General features: G+C 41.8%; 1 protein-coding gene and 1 pseudogene across 1 annotated transcript in view; both read right to left on the reverse strand.

Annotated features, from left to right (window-relative positions):
• The window catches only part of SPTBN1 (spectrin beta, non-erythrocytic 1), a 196,109-nt gene extending 185,702 nt beyond the window's left edge, over positions 1-10,407 (reverse strand). The window contains exon 1 of the mRNA XM_065890892.1: positions 10,214-10,407. The gene's annotated coding sequence lies outside the window, so the exon portion shown is untranslated. The remainder of the gene's footprint in view (positions 1-10,213) is intronic.
• A 12,503-nt stretch (positions 10,408-22,910) lies between these two features.
• On the reverse strand, positions 22,911-23,150 carry LOC136134190 (CDC42 small effector protein 1 pseudogene; annotated as a pseudogene).
• Positions 23,151-23,386: the final 236 nt, after the last annotated feature.

The following is a 23,386-nucleotide window of genomic DNA, read 5'->3' on the forward strand; positions in this document are numbered from 1 at the left end:
CCTTTAAATAAGATAAAAGCGGGGGGGGGGGGAAGCCCTAGACCGTGATAAAAATATGCATTATCCCACCCCAAAGACTCTGTACAGCTGGTGGAGAACATTCCGGAAAAATGTGTAGCCCTTGAACATTTAGATTTGGCCTTGAAGCAAACACACCAGGACAAAAATTATCCCTGAAACAGCGATCCAAGAGGGTAGGGAAACAACAAGAAATTTCATCCAGAACCAAAGTCAGTAGCCATTTGAGGCTGGTCTCCGCCCGGATGATGCTTCTGTCAGGCTCCCTTGTGGCCCAGTTTCTACATCTTTTCCCACACTCCACGGAAATGGCAAGGGTCTAACAAACTGCACATTTAAATGAGGAATGGAAAAATCTTTTCAAAACTTCCGCGTTCTTTACACCTTCAGTACTATTAATGCTGCCTTTCTGAAAGCCCCGGTAGAAAAAAAAATGAACAGCAGAGGGTATATTTAGCTGATTAATCATTTCACTCATTAGTTTTTATCCAGCTAAAATGACGTTTGTTATGGTGAGTGTTAGGATATTTTTAATAAAGATCAAAAGTTTATTGGTAAGTATTTTCAAAAAAGTTGGAATATATGGAGAGATGAAATTAGAACTCCTCCACAATCCCATCACCCAGAGATAAACCACTGTTAGGCTAATGAACTTACTAAGCAGAGACATATTTAATTACACAAATTAAACACTGAACATATATATTTCAAAAGAATAAATTCTATTTATATGTCATTCTAAATTTCATCCTATTTCATCTGTTGAGTAAACAATTCATAGTTATATTCTCATACAGATTTTACTGCCTAAGTAACGGCTTCAAGTTTATATGTTAAAGATCAGAACCAGCAAGGAGCTGTCAAATGGCTCTTTAGAGTTCACTAAGAATCGAATTATGATGCCTATATACAAGGGCCAATTTTAAAGCAATCTTGAAGTTTTAACACCTTACTTTCATATCTCAAAGCACACTTCACCTGAACCCCTTCTCAATCAACCATTTAAAGTTCATGGCAGAAAAAATACAAAATTCCTGAAAGTAAATTAGTTCATTTTTATAAGCTACATTTTACAAAGTACCAATACAGTTGAGGACGTGGACCATAAAACAGAAAGTACTATTTCCTCTCAAACATTTCCTTCACCGGCTAAGGACAAAGTGACTCATTCCTGGGATTCACCTTCCTTCAAAATACTATCTCTATAAAATTCCCCACTTAAAAAGTCTTAAAATAGCCCTTTGTCTCCCTTCATGGTGGAGCTTTCTCAATCACACACATCTCTCTTTCTCATTTATGTGATAGATAAAATAGATATCATTATATGCATACATAAATGTCATATATAACATATAAGAATTTTTCATAAGAAATTAAAATTCATTCCTCCCACTCTTAGCCTGAATATTCCCAAATGCTGAGAAACCATTAATTGGAAGTAATCTAAATCTGGAGTTATTTTTATTTTAAAATTTTCACTCAGAATTTTTTTTTTAACATCTTCATTGGAGTATAATTGCTTTACAATGGTGTGTTAGTTTCTGCTTTATAACAAAGTGAATCAGTTATACATATACATATGTTCCCATATCTCTTCCCTCTTGCGTCTCCCTCCCTCCCACCCTCCCTATCCCACCCCTCTAGGTGGTCACAAAGCACCGAGCTGATCTCCCTGCGCTATGCGGCTGCTTCCCACTAGCTATCTATTTTACATTTGGTAGTGTATATATGTCCATGCCACTCTCTAACTTCGTCCCAGCTTACCCTTCCTGCTCTCCGTGTCCTCAAGTCCATTCTCTACATCTGAGTCTTTATTCCTGTCCTGCCCCTAGGTTCTTTAGAACCTTTTTTTTTTTTTAGATTCCATATATATGTATTAGCATATGGTATTTCACTTGTAATTTTATCTACATTTCTGACCAATACCAATGAAACCTGATGGTCTAATGGTTACAAAATTAGTTCCAGCAGCAGTGTTTGGGCTTCTACAAGTGAGAATATGTCACAGAATTCCACTGCTCTCATCACACAAGTGTGCAGTTTGGAAACAATAAAGAAACCTGTTCTTCCCCACTCTTTAGTGGTGTCAAGCTATCATTCCATTACATCTGAATGCTCTACCCCTCTCAGATCCACACCCTTCAGAAGGTGACTTACAGATGCTGATGTTTTCTCACTGCTCTAGATAAGTGCAGAGGACAGATATGACAACCCTTGGGAATCTTAAACCATCCCCTAACGATAATCTACAATTGGCCAGGCTTACTTTTTCATTTCTTTTTTTAAAACTAAATGGTTGATTGCTTTTTTTATTACTTAAAAAATGATCCTCATAGTAGTCTATTATATTATTTACTGTACTCTTCTCTATTTGTAAAATATTTCAAAACTCCAAATGAGAAACATTAAGTCATAGGAATTTCCTTTCATATAAGAAAGGAAATCACCCATCAACCCACCATCCAAAGCAAACCATTAATATTTTAATGTATTTCCTTCCAGTCTTTCATATAACAAAACTGGAGTTATACCATATTGTACAGCTTTGCATACAGATATTTCCACTGAATATTATATTGTTAGCATTTTCCCTTTTCAGTAATACTCTAACCGTTATTTTAAGCAGTACATTGAATTCCATACTATGCCTGTGCCATAATTTATTTGACTATGCCACGTTTGCTTTTCCACTATTAATATTGCTAAGAAAATCCCTGCCTAAAAGTCTGTCCTTACTTTTAATTCTTTCTTTAGATTACAGAACTACAAGGGGAATTTCAGCCCAAAAGGCATAAACATTTAAGTTTTCTGTTATATATACAGGACCCCCTGTTTTCCACTCAGTTTGTATTAATCCAAATATTCTCCCAACAGGTGATGCAGAGGCCCAAACTCACAGCATCCCAGAGAGCATTACCTACCAATTTAAGTGGAAAGTTAATCTAATTGTTTTAGTTCTTATTTCATATTACTGGTGGGTTTGAACAACTGAATACGGTTATTGGCTTCTATGCTATCTTCTTTTACAAACTGTTCCTATCCTTTCCCTAAGCACTAGGGTTTTGGCGTTTTCTCATTTATTAAAAATAAGTATTAATCATGTTTGCTTTTCCTACTAATTAGACATAGGGACAAGTTTAATATAGACTTAGCATTATTTATCTGCATGATGGTATTGTTTACTGGAATGTATCTTTTCTGAATAAATCAAATTATTTGAAAGGAAGCATAAAAGTGAGACAAACTAAGCAAAAATTCCACGTTTTATGATAGTTAAAACGTATTGTGATGGCACTGGATTATCCCACTTAGCTTTCATAATCCTTTGTGACAGAAACTGTCATACCACCATTTTGCAGATGAAGATACTGAGGCTCACAGAGAGGTCAACGCAGCTTGCCCAAGGTCAATTAGCCAGTGCATGGAGCGACAAGGTGGAGTAATTCCAGAGCCTAAGGCTCGGGACTCCTGCACCCAGCAGCCTCTCCTCAGCCACCCTAGTCCTGACCTGTCTCCTTCAACTTCGTGAGCATTATCTCCACGAAGGGTTCTGCCAGAACCTCAAATTCAACATGTTTAAACACAAAACTGATTCTCTTCCCAACCAGATATCCACTCTTCCCCTTAACCTGTCTACTTCCGTCATCATGGTGACAACCATGCTCTTTGTCGTTATTCGAACCTGAACCCTTTATTTTAGCTCCTCATCCACTCAGGACCACTCCCATCCAGTCACCCTGCAAACTGTCAGCAAAGGATTGGGTCTTCACCACCTTTCTCCCACCTCTCCCCTCCTCCTCATTCTCTCAGCCTCCACCATCACTTGCTCCCTTAATCTCTGGACCTTCACCATCACCTCTTTCCTGTCTCCTTGCTTCTAGTTTCTTCCTGTTCCACTGTGTTTTGAACAACTGCCGAAGCGTTGTGTTACTCAAATACCACCACAGAATTTTAGGTGTACGGGATCTTGAAACCTAAGATCCGATCAGTTGGCAGTTCCTGACTCAAACACTGTATTGAGGGTGTTCCTGGGGCCCCATGTCAGCTCTGCAGAAAGAGTGCCCTGATTAATTTTCTATGCCTCCAGGGACACGGGGAGTGGTGCCCATGTGCCAGGTTTTAACCCCCACTAGGGTTTCATCTAAGTTTTTCATTTGATAAATCAGATCTGAGACCAGAAAGATTAATGGCTTGCTGAAGTCACACACCTGGTCAGTAAAAGATCTTTATCTTCCGTGTACATATAGAGTATATTCTATACATTAGGAGTATAAAGTCCTTGGATTCAGGAGCTAATTCTTATTCAGCTTTAAGCCAGCCCACACCACCATCATCCTAACCCAATGACAAGCCTTGGCTACAGGAGGTACCCAAAAGTTATTTACTACATTAAAAACCATATTGCAAAGTAATCTTAGAGTAGCAGCAAAGGAATAACATTCATATAAATGTTTCTTGGTAAAAGAACTATAATTATACTACTTTCAAGAACAGGAAAATGAACTGACAAAGGGTCTCCACTAAGTGGTCTTGAGCAGCCTCTGTTAATCAATATAAAAATTCCACTGGTAACACAGAATTTTTAAAAATAAAAGAATAACAGCTCTTTTGACATAAAAATGTTAAGGTAGTTTTAAGAAAGCACTCCAAGAGGGGTCAGTGGCTTGTATAGCTTGGGCAGTCCAAAGAGAAAGGAATGGAACTGTTATCCGCTGAACGCCTACTATGTGCCTAGCACTGTACACTGCTATCTCACAACTGTATGAGGAAGTATTATTATTTCAACTTTACTGATGAGGAAATCATGATTCCAAGAGTAATGAACTAACCCAAGGACCTAGATGTGACCACATCGCTGGTATACAATAGCATTAGGATTTGAGCCCAGATCTGTTTGACTCTAAAACCCAAGCTCTTTCCAAACCAAGGAAAAATTTTCTGCAACAACATAATCATCCTTACAGACCTTAAAGGACAAAAACTTGATTATGACTCTACCGAAATTACGAGTGACTGATCAAAATAAATCACAAAGAGTTTTTTAAAAAAAAAAGCACAAACTGGGAGGTAGTTTTTGCAACACATATAATCCACAAGGGATTATTAGGCAATCTACATTAAATCAATCAATAAGAAAAATATCTAAAAGACATACAGACAAAAGACTAAACAAGGACTTAACAGAAGAGGGAACCCAAAAGATCAATACTATAAATATATACTTAATCTCAATAATCAGGGAAATTGCAAATAAAAAGCACAATGAGATAACATTTCACAAATATGACTGGACAACATTTTGAAGTTTGGCAAGGTTGTGGAAAAACTATAACATCTGTACACTTCTAGTAGGAATATAATCAATACAATCTCTTTGGCATTATCTATAAGGTTTGGCATTATCTAGTATGGTTGATGATGCATATACCCTATGAGCCAGCAAATTTCATTCCTGAGAGAGAGAAAAACAAATAATATGTTTGTGTGCATGTGCATGTATCCCCACATACATAATAAGAGACATGTAGAAGACCCATTCATAGCAGCCCTTTTATAATAGCAAAAGAAAAACAAAAAACTAAAACCAATCCAAATCTCCATCTACAGTAGAAAGAATAAATAAGCCATGGTGGAATACTACACAGCAGTGAAAATGAATGAACTACAGCAACAAAATGAATGAGTCTCAGGAATATGTTAATCTGAAAGGACAAGTCACAGAAAAATACGTAAAGTGTAATTTCATTTATATAAAGTTCTGAAACATATAAAATAAATAAGAATTTTTAAGAGGATAGCCCATAAAGAAGAGCAAGGGAATGATAAACACAAAATTCAGGACCGTGGTTGCTTCAGATGGGATGACAGAGGGACACAGAGGAGACTCTGAATGTATAATAGGCTCTTCTTCTTGAACTAAGTGGTGGCTGCCTGAGTGTTCATTGATTTGTGATTCTGTAACATATCTTTTATGAGCATTGTTTTGTATACACAAATCACTTAATAAAAAACAACTTTAAGGGAAAAAAAGGGACCAGAAGGTCAGGATATTGAATACACCAGGAAAAATAGCTGATGACAGAGAACAAGATGCCAGAGGAGAGCAGAGGTAGTAGAGGGGACCCTATGGTCAGGGGTTTAGCTTCCTAGACTCCAGTTCTGCTATCTGAAAACTAATGCCTTCTTCTGGGGTGGGGGGGAGATTGTTTTTTCAACTTTAGAGGTGTTTTAGCAAAGAACATAAAAAAATGATTAATCTAAATAAACACAGTAAATAAAGGTCTTCCACCTGAAGATTATAGAACTTTAAATTAAATATTTATTTAATATTTCTGTATTAAATAACTTACAATGCACGCATCAATTTCTTAGTGATATAAGGGGAAAAAATATGCTGATACTTCCGCAAAAGACAAAAGATACTAGTAAGAACATTTTGATATGGAGGTCTTTTAGCTGAAAGAGTACAGCAGTTTCTCAGTTTAATGTCCATACAGACCACTTAGGGGTCATGTTAAAATGCAAATTTTGATTGGAAAGGACTGAGCCTCTAAGAATTTACATATACAACAAGCTCCCACTTGGTAAGTGATCCTGTCCTGATGTTGCTGGTCCACGAACCTCACCTCACTATGGTAGCAAGAGACATCATGAAAATGCCTTCTCTGGTGATGTTTAAAAATAGAAATATGAGAGTATCTAATTGAGACCGTTTCATTTTCCCCCAAAGTAGAGATTGATGACGTTATTCCTACACTATAAAAACTTGGATACAGGACACTTGTTATCAGAAAAAAATCAAGAGTACTAAACTAGGTCTTTTGCAAAGAAAAGGTGCTTTGAGAAACAGCAAAGACTGAAAACTTACAAGAGAACTCCAGGAGAGGTTTTACTCACCTGCACAGACCTAGAGAAATAGCTTTTCCAGCAGGGGGGTTAGCCCTTTCCTTATGGAAGAACGGTTTACATTCCCAAAAGTCTCAAAGGAAGAAACCAGGACTACTATAAAGATATTCACAAAACATTAATTAAGGCCTGATTATCATGCAGATGTTGGTGGGGGGGCCCCACATAATTAAAGGAGCATCCCATCACTGCATGTAAAAAATATGTATGTTGGGCTTTAAAATCTCTCTAAGAATATGCTGTTAAAAGGAAAAGCTTATTATCTCAACAAAAACCACACCGAATAATTTCCACACATCAGGCCTATATTTGTTTAGAAGTAGTAAAATCCTCCCATCTCAAAATAGTACTTCTACATGTAAAGTCATACTTTCATACAGCAAGACAAAATAACCACTCACATACTCTTCCAAGGAAACTCTGCCAATGCCAAGTCTCTGCTAAGGATGTGTCACTAGTAGAGTGAGGTCTTGTCGCTTGCTCCTGCAACATCACAGACAGTTGTTACTACTCTCATCTGAGAGATGCTCTTTACCGAAAGCCTGCACATCAGAAGACATCCAAGTGACAGCAGTTTCTGCACTGCCCCAGTACTTCTCATTCATTCTCTCTGATGAAGGTTTTGGTCCATCCAGAGAAAACAGAGTTACAAAGAGCTTAACCTAACAGAATTCTGCACCTGGTAAGTCAGAACAGCTAAACCTCCTGTGACATCAACACAGGGTATTTTCTTACAACACAGTAAATCCAAAATATCTGGATAATCCATGGAAGGAATACTCCCAAACATCAGAATGCAACATGATTTTATACAACCAGCACAAAGGTTTAGCCCAAATCTAAAAAATTCTACATTTTAATGGCCCTCTATTACTGAAAATAATGCACATAAACCACACACTCTGCAGCCAATTCTATCCTGCAGAGCCACATAAAATCAAATGCCACTAACCTGGGCTCATTAGAGATTTAAAAAATAAAAGCAGACACACCTTGCTTTGAAACACTGATCTTCCCTTCCAGTTAACATACTGAAATCCCCTTTTTCACCTATACATTCTAGAAGAGCCTGGGGTGAAATCTGAAATGTATCCCATTTACCATCCCACATTGAATTGTAGAAGTGGCATTTAGAAGGGAAATTCCTCGGGTACTACCCCAGACTAAATAGATGAGGATGTTGGAACATCTCCTTCTGACCAGATACCAGCTACACAGGCCCTGGTAGTCTGCCCTTCACAATCCCCTCCCCAGCCACATCTGCAAAATATATGTATATAAAAACTACACATACATATAAACAAACAAATGCAGTCAGTTACCACCACAATCCCATTATTCATGACTGGAGACTTAACTTGGCTATCAAAGCCAATCTGAATACCAATTTACCATCAACCATGACACATTTACCAAATAATCCTTAATAAAGAGTCCGAATATGTAATTGTATTCTATTACAGAAAACGCAAACGATGAAAACAAAGCAAATGCAGGTTAAAGAAATCATTTACCAGCCATCAGAAACATATATAAGTTCTTTTTAAAACAATTTACTGAATGTTAATATTTTTTAAAATGTCTCAGGGACATATGAACTAAAATATATCAATGGTTTCATTTCAAAAAATGGTTTCCTACAGGAAAAATTCATACTCTTAGTATTGATCAAAGACAGAGGTACCGTAATGTCGTAGCTGTAAAGCACCAAATAATAAACATCAACTTTCACATATGATGAAATAGATGGAGAGTTGGGCTGTGGTTTACGGATTACGGGTGAAAAGACGCTGCGACTCCCAATACAGACTGCACCACTGCCTCCGCACACCACTGGGCCCAGTCCTCCCGCCAGCCCCTCCCTACGGCTCAGGTCCCTTAGTCGGAGATCAGATTCCGGTCCGCAGCCGCAGGCCGACTACCTCTGCCCGCATGAGCACTGCAGGACACCCCTTCATCCCAGCAGGGCCCAACAGACTAGGCAGGAGGGGGTTACCCAAAGAGAAGACTCCCCCCCTCACAACTAGGTGACCTGGTCCTCCCGACGCCACATCCAGCTGAAGCTGCATGACAAGGTAGAAGCAGCTCCGGGTCTCGGCCAAGGGCAGCCCTGGGCCTGGGTGGGGCCCGGCGGGGGCCGCAGGCGCCGAGTGGCCTTGCCAAGCCCCGCCAGCGAGAACCAGGGGAGGCTGCGATACTGCTGCATTGTGCTGCATCACGGCGAGGGCACCGTGAGCCATCCATCTTGCCAAAAAAATCACATCCCCGTCCAGATAAACCCCACCGAATCCATTTTTCTCCTTCGCCGAAGCACCCCCATACTCGCCCTCTCCTCACTTACTATCTGGCCCAGCTTTTGACTGGAAAAATAACAGACACGGTTTGTGTACCGATGCCCACAACACTCCCCCTCCCCATCTGACGGCAGGCACTTGGCATCTTTCCTATCACAAAAACAAAGGGAAGGCTCCCCCCAAAAAGAGGGCCGCGGGCGTGGTGTGAGGGCTTTTGACCAGAGGGGCTTCCAGCCCACTTCCCCAAAGGCAAGCCCGGAGGGTCCCCGCGCTGGCACAAACCTGTTGAAGAGAGGGTGGCAGGAGCTGAAGGGCGGGCGCAGCGGCGTCTCCGCGACCCGAGGCGGCTCCCGCCCAGCCCTGGGAGAGCGGGGACGGCAGGGAGGGCGGGGGGCGGGCGCGAGGATGGGCGGGGGTGGGGGCGCCGGGACGCCGCCTCCGTTTCAGCTGCAGCGCGGCGCAGCCGGGACCACGCCTGGCCGCATCCCCCGTACCGTTACGCGCAGAGCCCGGCCCTGTCAACACCGCCCCCGCTCGCCACCAGCCGGGGCTAGAGAGAGGGCACCCGAAAATACACCCTCCCGTCTGCCCACTTCGCAACCACCCCCGCGCCGGGGGCCGCTGCGCCCGGCTGGAGGGAGGAGGCGGCGGAGGCGGGGAAGGAATCGGACCCAATGCGTCCAGGGATGAGGCTGGGCGGCCGCGGTGCGCACGGCTGCTCTGCGACCGCCTCACTGCGGAGCCCACCGCCCGCCGCCCCCCGCCCCGCACAGCCCGCGTACTCAGAAGCCACTGGAGAGACCCGGCTCCCCGCGCCGCCACTGCCCGGGCTCTACAGCTTCCCCGCCCCCACCCCGCTCCCCGGGCGCAGGGCAACGACGGGACAGCCGCGTCCTCCCGGCCTGGGCCCGCGCCCCTCCTCCCGCCACCCAGGAGCCAGCCCGGGAGACAGCCCCAGTGAGTTGGCATCTTCCTGCCTCAGGCCCCCAACCTACCTCCCGCGGATAGGGGGGTGGGGGCGCCGGGTTCCCGTCCTCCTCCCGCTCCTCGGCGGCCGGGCGGGTGGGCCGGGAGGCGACTCCGCGGGGCTGTCCGCGGCTGGGGCCGGGGCTCACAGGACGGGACCGGTGGGCGCTGCTGCGCGGGGCTGCGCGCTCGCTCCGGGCGGAGAGGCGGCAGAGGGAGGGACTGGAGGAATCCGCAGCCTGCTCGGCAACAGCTGCACTGATTCCGGGGGTTGGGCGGGAGCATGGGGCGGGGGGAGGAGGGGAGGGAGCTGCAGGGAGGGGGCGAGGGGCGGGGAGAGGGAGCGCGCGGACGCGGGCAGGCGCCGGGTGCGCGCACACGCGCGCGCGGACACACGCTCTCTCCCGCACACCCTCCTCCGCTCTGCCGCGCTCCTCCCTCCTCGGTTTCCCACTCCCGCCAGCCCTCCGCGCTCGCCGTGAGTCCCGCAGCCGCCCACCCGGCGCCTGCTCCGCGCGCGACCCGAGCCTCGGGCGCGTCTACGCTTTCCCCGCGGAGCCTCTGCCCTGGCCCAGCGCCGACCTTGTCCCCTGCCGCGGGGACTGGCCGGGGCTGGCCTGGGCAGGGTGGGCACCGCCGCCGCGCTGTCCGAGCCAAGGGACAATGGGGGCTTTGTCCCCACGGCCGGCAAGGGCCAATTTCATGTTTAATTTGAGGCTAATTCGATTATCGCCATGGAAAAGGGCAGCCTAATTTTCTACGTGACTCGTGCAGCCTCCTTTTGCCCCCGATGTTTGCGTTTGGAACGCAATGGAGAGAGCGTGTTGAGGGAGGCTTTGGAGAGTCGTTTGGTGGCTTAGTTTTAGTTCTAGGTGGTGTTGCCTTATAGGTTCTGCCCAGCCTGATGAAGACCGGTGGTGACCTCTCCATGGGAAACCTGGGCGATGGAGGGAAGGCGGTTGTTCCTCGGTGAAGTCAAGATTTTCCTCCTTTATGAGTGATTTTTCACCCTTTCCCTCGGGGTAGCTGGTAATAGGCCCTACAAGTGGTTCGCGCAACTCTTGCCTCTCTCGCCCTAACGCCGGCTCACTTTAGCCTGATTCGGGTGCCCTTCCCGAGCCACACCTAGGAAGTGGGGACGCGATGGCCTGAGGGCTTGAGTTCTCCCCCTACCCATGTACCGTGAGATGGACACGGGACGTTTCCTGGAGACTTGGCAAGTGCTAGAGCCGATTCTCAACCAGCTTGCCTACCCTGGCAATACCCGAAGCTATGTAGAAATTCTGGAACTGCCACTGTTGAGGAGAAAAGATGGTGTCATCACCAGGACCACGAATAGAAACGCTCTTTGAAACAGCCTGGAGAAACTGACTTTCTCCGTGCTCTGTAAGTGCCCAAAGCGGCACTGTAAGCCTTCAGAGGGAAGAGGGGCCTTCTCCGTTGTTAAAAAAAAAAAAGCCCTAAGGCTTTTCTCCTAAAGATATGACCCTCAATACCTGAATAAAAATTTTTTCAAAAAATAAACAATGATGATGATAATAGACAGTCAAATAGCTAGGATCGTGCTTATGTCTCAAATCAGTAGACATGATGAATTTATATTTTTGTATGTATTTTTCATGAATAGTTTAAAATAAAACTAAACAAAATCGTCTCCGCAAAGTGAAGATGATTCTTCCTTTTAGGCTTTCGTCATCAGTTTGAATGTTTGACCAAAGTTTATATTTGATCTATATGAAAAAAAATTGAGGAAGGCAAATGATTTAATATTTTTCTCACAAGGTTGATCAACACAGCCTGGTGAACTCTCGAAAGGCAGGGTTCTCTGTTCACTGCTAGTACATAGCAGGCATTTAAAAGGTACTCAAAAAATATTTGTTGAACAGAATCAACACGTATGTGGCTGCCCTTGTTAGGTAATGCCGGAAACCCACTAGAAATAAAAGTTGTTTCCCTTTCACTTATTTTGTGCCAGAGCCCCCAGCACCTCCCCACCTACAGTGTTAATGAAATACCAAAGAAAACAATGGCAGTACTGAGAAATGCCTGTTTAAATTCTTTCAATGTTAGTCTGAAATTGTGACTCTTAACTGCTTCCTTTATCACAGATAACAGTACTGGAATAAATCTGCATTTGATGCATGAGTCACCTCCCCTACCCCATTCCACTCCCACTTAGTTTTAAAATTTTCCTTCAAAAAGGAAAGCCACTCATAACTTTAGCAAGATACTTTAGTAAAGTGGCAGTAAGTATTCCAAACATGTGAAAGACAAGGATTCAGAGTTTCACTATAAATACCTGACTAGCAATTTCAAATTCTTACCTTTTGGTTGGGGGAGCAGGGGGCGGGGGGAAGCATCACCAGGAGACCCCAGTGTATCACTGACCAAGAAAAATTAACAAGTCAAAAAAAAAGTCTAAATCTGGAGAGATTATTGGAGAAGACACATATCTCCGTGGAAAGAAAGAATCTAGAAAAAGAAAAAACTTTAGGCAATAATGATGGTAACTCAAAAGGATTATTCCCAAATATCTCAGAAGCAACTTTGCTGAAGTTTATCCTCACATTAGAATCAAGGTTGATTTAAAGGAACGTTAAACTCCTTGGTTTCCTGTCTGTAACATTCTACTCTCCATTTTTAAAACCATGTGAGTATATATGGCTTTGTCTCCCATAGAAATAATACTTTATTACAAAATTTTAGAGATATAAATAGTTATTTTAACTTTCCATTTAAAATTTAGGGGAAAATCTTGTCAACATGCATTAGTCACTATAGACTGTTATGATAACACCATAGACTGTGTTACGATAACACCTAGTTCCCAAATCTCAGTATAATATGCACTTTCCAAATCAACAAAAACTAATTTGTTGCTTATACAAAGTCAACTGTGGTTCCAGGAGACTCTCCGGGGAACCTGTCTTCCAAGTGTCAGCTCAACGTTCCAGAATACTTTAATACTATGGTACCTTCATGTCAATGGGTACTCCCACAATATCCATTGCAAGGGAAGAATGTAATGGAGGGTTAAGTATCAGCAACTAAATACTTCTGCCCAGAAATGACACAAGGTTTCCTCCACTCACATTTCATTTGCCAAAGCAAGTCATGTGGCTACACTTGAAATCAGATATGAATGAGCAATAGTGTTGTCTGCCACTACCTGTTTTATTTAGAAAAGAGAGAATGGTACTTTAACTATTTCCTTGGTTATATTAACACAATTAATACCCATATACATACAAACTATTATGTATAAAATAAGCTAAGGATATATTGTAGAACGTGGGGAATATAGCCAATATTTTATAATAACTAAAATAATAATTCAGATTATAAATGCTAAGTTATGTATATTTTACCACAATAGAAATTAAGAAAAAAAAAGAAAGTCCATCTTTTATTATAATAATAGTACTCTAAAATTTTAAAATCAGGACACATTTTGAAAACTTGAATAACTTTTTTCATTTCTAATATTCTTAAACCTGACTTCCTTTTAACCTTGAACTAGTCTGGGAAGTCTCCTCATATTAGAAATGTTCCATTTGGTGATTTACACATTAATTTTGCACTGGGGACACCTAAAGACTTACATGTTTAAACTGTCATTACCATGAATGAATACGTTTTGAGCACCAATAACACACTTACTGCTGAATAAAATAATTCATTCTTTCAATTATTCAAGAAATATGTATGCCTTAATCTGTTCTAGGCTCTGAAATAGAGCAGTGGGCAAAACAGTAAAAAATCACTGCCTTCATGAATCTTCCATTGTAATAGGGGGTACGGTCAATCAATAAGCAAGTAAAACATATGTATGATGATCAATCTGACTATATGGTAATGTAAATATTTAGAAATAATATTTGTAACATGGTCAGAATAGTCTCAGCTTTCTATAAAGTTTCTTCAAATTTTTCTGTTAACAATAATAATGATCATAAGTAGCCACTATAAAATGCTTAACAGTTTTTACAGTGCTTTAGCAAATGCCATACTATCTTGTCCTTTTGTCAGTTCCGTGAGGTAGATATCAACCCCATTTTACAAATGAGAAAACTGAGACATGGGTAGGTTGAGTTGTCCAAGTTTACACAGCTACTAAGTGCCAATGATATCTACTCGGAAGCTAGTATATCAGAGCTGTATGCCTGGGCATTGCATATTAATTATTAAAAAGTAATTCTCTTTGCAAGATGAAAAAAAGTTCTAGGGATGGGTGGTGGTGATGGTTGCACAACAGTGTGACTGAACTAATGCCATTGAACTGTACATTTTAAAATGGTTAAAATGGTAAATATTATGTATATGTTACCGCAGGTTTTTTAAAATTCTTAAAGTAATTCTGAATGTGAACCTCTGGAATAGTAGAGTAGACGTTCTCTTAATGATTCTTCACTTAGCCCACTTGTTGGATGACACTGTTCACTCGCTCTGTGTTGTAAGCACACTGATGTCTAAGGCACAACAAACATACTCTGCTGGTAGACTATACTCTTCTACATCTGTGTATTTCAGCTCCTACCAGTTGTGTTATATATTTACCAAGGCAGATGTGTTTGTCCCCGAATTTGTTTATGCCAGTTATACTTATTATACCTAATAATTATGCTTATTATAATTAAGCATTACATACACCAATTAAATATGAGTATTTTTGAAATGTCTCAAGAAAGGCTAAAAATATTGCCATCAAATTATGCATGGTCAAGCTAACAGTAAAAAATTAGAAAGGGTGGAAATTATAAAAACCTTGAAAAATTAGGAGATAGGTTGCTTTGCAGGTGTCTCTAAGTTCTTAATTAACTTAAAAGAAGACAAAAATGTGTATCAAATAGCTGTGGCTTTTGCAAAAGAGAAGTGACCTTTCACTCAGTAAACATGTTCAGAGAAACACTTTGTTTTTCAACAGATTAACAGGTGAATATAAATTTATGTTTCAAGTAAAACAAAACTTTGTCTTTTTCCAGATATACAGCTATAATTTTAGTTTTCTTTTGAAATGTGCTCCAAGGATTAGGCAATGAATCATTAGATATGACACCAAAAACATGAACAACAACAACAAAAATGGACAAATTGGACTTCATCAAAATTTAAAACTTTTGTCCATCAAAAGACAGTATCAAGAAAGTGAAAAAATATACAGAATAGGAGAAAATATTTGCAAATCATACATCTGATAAGGATTTAGTATTCAGAATATATAAAGAACTCACAACTCAACAACAAAAAGACAACCCCATTCAAAAATAGGCAAAAGAGTTGAATAGAATTTTCTCCAAAGAAGATATTCAAGCAATCAACAAACACGTGAAAATATGTTCAATATCATTAGTCATTAGGGAAATGCAACCCACTAGGGTAGCTTTAATTAAAAAAAAAAAAAAGTAAAACAAGAAAATGGAAGAGATCAGATTTGTGGTTACCAGAGATGTTGGGGGTGGAGGGGAGGGTGGACAACATAGTCAAGAGGTACACATTTCCAGTTATAAGATAAATAATGTACAACACAAAGACAACAGTTAACACTGCTCTATGATATATGTGAAAGTTGCTGAGACAGTAAATCCTAAGAGTTCTTATCATAAGGAAAAAAATTGTTTTTCTTTTATTTTGTATCTATAGGAGACGATGGATGTTAACTAAACTTGTAATCATTTCACAATAAATGTAAGTCAAATCATTATGCTGTATACCTTAAACCTATACAGTGCTGTATGTCAATTATATGTCAACAAAACTGGGGGAACAGCAGAAAATAACTAGTATTGGCAAGAATGTGGAGGGATTGGAATCCTCAAGCACTGTTGGTGGGAATACAAAGTGGTACAGCTGCTGTGGAAAACAGTTCGGCAGTCCTTCAAAAAGTTAAATAGAATTACCATACAATACAGCAATTCCACTCCTATCTATATTCCCAAAAGAACTGAAAACAGGTACTCAGAACACGTGCACAAATGTTCATAGTAGCACTCTTCACAAGAGCCATAAAGGCGGAAACAACGCAAATGTCCATCCATTGATGGATAAACAAACTGTGATAGGTATATACAATGGAATACTACTCAGCCATGAAAGGAACGAAGCACTGATACATTCTACAATGTATTAGTACATTGTACACTTAGCATATGTACACAGCATAATGTGAAAAAAGCCAAACACAAAAGTCACATATTGTATGATTCCATTTATATGAAGTATCCAGAATGGGTAGATCCATAGAGATAGAAAACAGATTGTGGTTGCCAGGGGCTGGAGTGAGGGGCTGGGTGAGAATGGAGTATAACTGCTTAATGAGTATGGGGTTTTATTTTGGAGTCATGAAAATGTTTAGATAGAGGCGGTAATTGCATAACATATTGAATATATTAAATACCACTGAAATGGTTGCTTTAAAATGGATAACTTTATGTTATGTGAATTTCATCTCAATTTTAAAAATGCAACTCAAGATTGAAAATCTTTTTTTTATTAGTTCGTCATTTAACATCATTTTTTCATAACCAACAAACCACTTGTCACATCAGGTAAACGGACTTTTGCATGTTCTTTATAACTTTCCGGGACTTCCCGGGTGGTCCAATGGTAAAGAATCCGCCTTTCAATGCAGGGGACTCGGGTTCAATCCCTGTTCAGGGAACTAAGATCCCACATGCCGTGAGGCAACTAAGCCCGTGCGCCACAACTACTGAGATTGCGAGCCTCAATGAGAGAGCCCACGTGCCGCAAACTACAGAGCCCATGTGTCCTGGAGCCCGCACTCCACAACTAGAGAGAAGCCCCAGCGCCTCAATGAAGAGACTGTGCACCGCAGCGAAAGACCCCTTGTGCCTCAGTAAAGATCCCGTGTGCCGTAACTAAGACCCAGTGCGGCCAAAAAAATAAAGAAAATAAAGTTAAAAAAAAAAAAAAACTTTCCTACATGCTCCTCTTGCGAAAGGGTTTATCACAATTTACCTCTCAGATATAAGCTAATTATTCCACTTGCATATTTTCAGGCAGCTTGATTCTCATTATTCCACTACAGAAATATAAAAGTGATCTGAGTTCTTATTGTTGAAACCAAAGTAGAAATTTTTAAAAAGAATTTTCTGGAATCTCCCTTTAGTAAGTAGCAGTTGAGAATGAGGAGGGGGAAAGCTCAGAGTGTGATGGCTCTCCCTATAACAACGTGTACTTTTTTCATTGTCCCAACCTGCATAATCCAATACCGTAGCCACCAGGCCACATCTGGTAGTGAGCAGTTGAAATGTGGCTGGAGTGACAGAAAACCTGAATTTTTAATTTTAATTAACAAATTTTAAAATTGATCTTGCTTTAGTTATTAGACAATTTTTAAGTATGTTTAGAACAACTTGGGTATTTGAAACTACTTGTTCTAACTGTAAATTTTATGAACTCTATATGCACACCAAATTCAAAGACTTAGTTTAGAAAAAAAGAATGTGAAATACCTCAATTTGTAAAATGTCAATTATACATTGCAATGATATTATCTTGGGTATAATGGATTAAATAAAACATTTAAAAAATTATTTTCACCATTTCTATTTTATTTTTTTCAAGTAAAACTATTGCAAAAATTTAAAATTATATATGAGGCTCACCTTACAATTCTATTGGACAACCCTGTTTCTGACATTGTCAATGGGGACCTCAGTCATTGGCATTCTGACTATTTAGGTTTGTGAAAACAGAAGAAAAGCACCTAGAATTTGGAAAATGCCACAAAGCAAGAACTCCAAAGTGAGGTCATTTCCAACCCCCAGGCTTCCCATAGTGCCTCCATCACAATGGCCTCGGTATCTGTGGACAGCAAGCCAGATGCTTTTTGAGAGCAGAAGGCAGGCATGGCTAATGTTTTCATGACTGGTATCATTCTTTTGGAAGTCCAAAGACGACCTTGGCAATGACATCTTGCCATTGCCTCAAAATAAACCACCCACCCACGCCAATTTGACATACTTTGCTGGCCTATGTAAAGGATTCCAGAAGTGGGCTAGATTCATGCCTAGAATTCATTCAAGAAATTGCAAAAATTCATAGGCTGATGGGTGAGGAACAAAGAGAAACAGAGAGAAAAACCACTCCCTCACAGAGGTCGGAGAAGTTTAACATGTAGCTGGTCTGAAGGGAAACTCTTCTGTCTGGATTGAGTGATTGGATCTTGTCCTCTAATCATACTTCTGACATTGGGGTTTCCTCATTTCCCATCCTCTGTCCTCAGATACTGAGTGGGTGGGGATGTGTGGTCACAGCCAAAACTTTACACCTCATTCTCAGAGGATGACAAAAACACTAAGACTATTTGAACATTTGCCATAGAGGCGATGAAATTCTGTCTTTGCTTGCTTCTCATGGTTTGCAGGCTGGTCTCTTCTCTTGGGTTCTTTCTTTTACACACAGGTTAGAGGAAGCAAGTGTTCAATTTTAATAATAAGCCTTTATTTAAGACTGAAATGTGGGCCCTTAAAGACTCACAAAAATGAGGAAATATTTGCTAAATTTCAGTTAATAAGCATTTTCCCCAAATGAGATGCAATGTATAATAATTTTTGGTTATTGTTTTGATATTATTATTTTTACTACATATATATGTAGGCACTCTAAGTGCTTTACATGTATTTATTTAATCCTCACAGCTAATCTATGTGGTACGTACCATAATTATCACCATTTTATTGATGAGGAAACTGAGGCAAAGAGATTGGGTCAGTTGCCTGAGGTCTTACAGGTCTTGAATTCTGATGAAAACAGAATTCAAACTCAGGTCCATCTGACACCAAAGCTGTTTCCAAAAGTTTGAAAAGGGAAATAGGATTTTAGTCATTTTACTACAAGCTTTAAAAGCAAACATAATGACTCGAGATGTGGTCAAAGGCACCCTTTTTTTTTTTTTAAACTGACATAGTTTTAATAAAACTTTAAAAAGATACTTTTCAGGGCTGTAAGGATGTGTCTAAGTTTGAAAAAAATTTAAGCACCTGGATTCTTATGTGCTTATGTTTCAAAGTTCACCCAACTTGAAAGTCATCTGCTCCTTAATAAGTGCTGCCAATATGGAATAAGAAAAAATACTTTAAACAGAAAATCCCCCTGTGTTTGGTGAACAGAGCAGTATTGTTTGTTTTTCGAAAGGGACAGGAGATGGGGGTAGAGGTGGGAGTGTTTGTTTTTATGAAGTCTGCTTTGAAAATCTCTTCTGAGGCCTTCCCAGGAGCAGCTGAGTGGGAGTGCTGGGGTTTGATACAATACCTGCTGGGTAAGTATGGGCCTGTCTCAGCTGCAAGTAATTGACACTCTCAGGATTCTCTCCAAAGAGGACCTTAGACCAAGGCAAGCTGAGAAAATCATATATTGGATTTCTAATTGCTACAGGGCTCTGGTAGGAACAAAAATATTTTTAGGTCTAAGTTTCTTAAGGCAGTGGGCTAACTGAATCTGAGAAGAACTGGGGATTTTACCCATTTGGTGGGAAGATTTATGCTATCTGAGGGGTAGATTCTAGGGAAGGCTGGGAAAATTATCCGAATGCATTCTCTGAATTGTGTCTTAGCTGTTGGCAATGTAGGTGCTAATCAGAGCCTTCTCCAGTCATTCTTCTGTTAATTTGCCCTCCAAGAGGATCTGAGAATTTGCTAGGCTGCCCCTGTCCTCCTCCTCAACTGAATTCTCCCAGATCCTCCAGAAAGAATAGGATGCTGATGCTGTAGTTGGGGGCCTTTCACACAATCACTGGCCACATCCCGGACAGATGGAGGCCTCTGGTTTGTGAGCACCTGTATCAGGTGGTATGAACTGGAGAATCAATGTGGCTGGCTTGAGAAGAAAACTCCAGGAATATCTCAACTGCCAAAGTTTCACCTTTCCGATGACAACATTGCCACAGGGATTCATACCCCAGTACAAAGCTGCAGCAATCAATTAGTAAATCATTCCTTAGTTCTTCCCTAGCCTCACTGAAAACTGAAAATCAACAAGATAAATATATGTTTTTGTTTAAAAATACTGTCGCCATCAGAGGTTTCTCTTTTAACTTTAGCTTTTTCTTTGCGTAGGCAATACATTCACATTCTTAAATAATCCAAATGGTACTGAAAGGTATGCATTGAAATTCTCACTCTCACCCTGTCCCCACTCACCTCATAGCCCCACCTCCATTCCCCATAGGTAACCACTTTTTAAATTTCTATGTGCTCTAACGGGGCACCTCTCTAAAAGAGATACCTGTCTAGTGTCTCTTTAGGCATGTATAAACAAAATCAAATACATAGTTTTATTACTTCTCTCCCTTTATTATACAACACGTAGCAGACTACAAACACTGTTCTGTATCTTGCCATTTTTTTCACTTAATGCATCCTAAAGCTTTCTCCTTCTCAGCACATGGTAAGCTTCCTTATTCTATGTTGTTGTTGTTGTTACAGCCGCTTACTATTCCATTATATGCCACACTTTATTTATTTGGATTGTTCAGTCTTTTGCTTTTAAAAACAATGCAATCAAGGGTTTGTGACCAGATATTTCTGGATCAAACTTTGTTCCTCTAGTCACTGGAAATCCCACAGGCATGTATATGGCAGTCCAAGGAGTGTACACTAGACTTACAGAAGGGTAGAGATAGAAGAGGCTTCGGATCTCATCTAATCCAACCCGCTGTTTTAAGAAAGGAAACCAAATCTCAATGAAGTGACTTACCCAAGATTATAGAGTGGTTGGTCTGGGACCAGAGCCCAGGTTTCCTGGTTCCCAGCCTGAAGTTTTCCCTGCTTGATCACACTGCTGGGTGCTGCATGTGTGTGTGTGTGTGTGTGTGTGTGTGTGCGCGTGCGTGTGTGTATTGCTCCTCCAGGAGTATAAAACTCATTGCATACAAAGTTGAACATAAGAGCCAGGAGAGAGCTACAAAGCCCTGAGGGGATTCCTTCAAAGAGGAAGATACCAGGCTTCCCTGGTGGCGCAGTGGTTGAGCGTCTGCCTGCCGATGCAGGGGACGCGGGTTCGTGCCCCGGTCCGGGAAGATCCCACATGCCGCGGAGTGGCTGGGCCCGTGAGCCATGGCCGCTGAGCCTGCGTGTCCGGAGCCTGTGCTCCGCAACGGGAGAGGAGAGGCCATAATAGTGAGAGGCCCGCGTACTGCAAAAAAAATAAATAAAAGAGGAAGATACCAGGTTAGGGGAAATCTGGAAAGCCTTCATCAAGAAGGTAGCATTCATGGTTGGGCCTGGAATAATACATAGGATTTTACCAGGTTGAACATGTGAAGAAGGACACTCCAGGTGAAGAGGTCAGCAAGAGCAAAGACATGGACATGGGAAAGCATCAGGTATCTTTGTGTAGCCAAGAGCCAAGTATGTCTGGAGTATAGTGTATGATTAGAAAATAAAACTCCTAGTAGCTTTAATGAGATTATTGAGCACTTACCTTATGCCAGATGTTATTCTGAGTGCTTTATCAATATTAACCTTTAATCTTCACAACCCTATGAAGCAGTTACCATTATTAGCCCCATTTTCCAGGTGGGAACACTTGGGCACAGAGAAGGTAGGTAACTGGTCTTAAGTCCCACAGCTAGTAAGTTTACATTCTAGAGAGTCTGGCTTTAAAAGAGCGTTAGCACTTCTCCCTGTTACTGGGAGATGAGACTGGAAAAAGAAAGTGGTCACATGAGAGAGGATGTTGGAACACTTGGTGCGACACAGAAAGATTTATACTACCATGGATTGCGAAGGGAAGGAGGCAAGTCTTTACTGAGTACATACTATGTCTTCAAAATATGATGAGAGATAGATTTATTTTCTTTTTTTAATTAATTTTTTTATTAATTTAAAAAAAGGAAAGATCATAGGGAGCCAGCAATGCTACAGAAACATAGGGTTAGAGGCCTACCTAGAGAAAGACCCTGGTATTGGCAGAGACATATTGAGGCACTGTGTGTTTAAAGTCTGAGATCTAAAGAGAAAGAGTAAACTAGCCAGGGGTCACCCTCCCAGTCCCTGCTTGACATCTGCTTCAGTTCATTCCAGGAGGAAAGAGAAGGGCAGGGAGGTAGGCAGCATCTCAGCAAAGCCAGCTTCAGCTTTGGTCATCTCACCTACCGACCATATTTAAGGAGTTCCAGGTTAAGAGTTTAAAAGCATATGGCACCTAGGCTGTCATTCAGGAGAAGGGAATCACATTCCAAGTCCAAGAAAACTCCTCCCTCAGATCTGAGAGTGTTCAGGGCTTCAGCTGAGCTTCTCTGGCTAACGAGTAGTCACTTGGTCAGTCCTGCTGCCTTGATCCCATCTCCAGGAGGGGCTACAGCCAGAGGGAGAAGAGGGAGTCCAGCGCCCAAGCCTTTTTTTTTTTTTTTTTTTTTTTTTTTTATGCGTTACGCGGGCCTCTCACTGTTGTGGCCTCTCCCGTTGCGGAGGACAGGCTCCGGACGCGCAGGCTCAGCGGCCATGGCTCACGGGCCCAGCCGCTCCGCGGCACGCGGGATCTTCCCAGCCCGGGGCACGAACCCGCGTCCCCTGCATCGGCAGGCGGACTCTCAACCACTGCACCACCAGGGAAGCCCCGCCCAAGCCTTTTGAGGCACTATTAGATAGGGAAAAGAGGAGCCCTGGGGTCACTGATTCTAGGAGGGAAACTGGTAGGGGCAGCATGTCTTCTGGGCTGGACAGAGTGAAGCTTGGACATACAGCAGAACCATTCCTATTGGAGCTACAAGCCCCTAGAATTGCTCCACAGCCTGTCTTGCTCTCCCTTGAATCTGATCTGCTCCTGAACTGCACCTGTCATGGCCAGTCCATCTCCAACCCCCATCTCCCTAGAGCCAATGTGAGTCAGGTAGACAAAATTCATTGGTTCCCCGATCACGGCCTGGTCAAGCCACCTCCTCTTCTTCTTCAGCTGGGGGTTCCCTACCATGCAGCAGCCCAGTTTGTGCCAAAATTCACTCATCCCCTGCTGGTTACAGTTTCACTCTGCCTGAGGCCCCAGAGGGCTCTTACTCTGGTGCCCTGACCGCCCACTCCTCACTCCCATCAGGTGTAACAGCATCCTAGGTTTACTCAGCTGGACAAGTATAGAGAAAGTAGAGTCTCTGGAGCCCATAGCTGAGCAGTGAAGGTCAGCGTCTCAGACCCTGAGAGACTAGCAAGGTCAGAGAGTGGGTTGGGCAGGCAGGACCAAGATGA

The sequence above is a fragment of the Phocoena phocoena genome, chromosome 14, assembly GCF_963924675.1.
Source record: "Phocoena phocoena chromosome 14, mPhoPho1.1, whole genome shotgun sequence".
Classification (NCBI taxonomy): domain Eukaryota; kingdom Metazoa; phylum Chordata; class Mammalia; order Artiodactyla; family Phocoenidae; genus Phocoena; species Phocoena phocoena.